The following is a 492-nucleotide window of genomic DNA, read 5'->3' on the forward strand; positions in this document are numbered from 1 at the left end:
CAAAACGCAGTAAGGCTTAAAAGAAAAATTCAAGCAAAATAAATATAAAATATGAATAGTTGAAAAAAAGTATATAAAATTATGTTTCGAAAGATCTAGTATAAATTAATTAAACGGAGAACAGACAGAAATATAGACATTAAAATGGTATTAACAAATATAAGATTCAAACATTGTAAAAAGGTCAAAAGACCGCACAAAAACGTGTAGACCTTAACTTTTATTCACCTTTTCTAACTACACCTCAAAATACTTTCTAGCACAGCCGCGCTCACACATCCTTATACTGTTATAGCCACGTATATACATATAGATAACATGACGACATACATTCGTACACACACAAATATAAATGTAAATATGCACATGCGTAAATATATACACAAATATACATGCATATACACACACACACACACACACACATATATATATATACATATAAATATATATACGCATACATGGATATATATACATATTTCTATGAGTGTTATA

The sequence above is a fragment of the Octopus bimaculoides genome, chromosome 4, assembly GCF_001194135.2.
Source record: "Octopus bimaculoides isolate UCB-OBI-ISO-001 chromosome 4, ASM119413v2, whole genome shotgun sequence".
Lineage (NCBI taxonomy): Eukaryota > Metazoa > Mollusca > Cephalopoda > Octopoda > Octopodidae > Octopus > Octopus bimaculoides.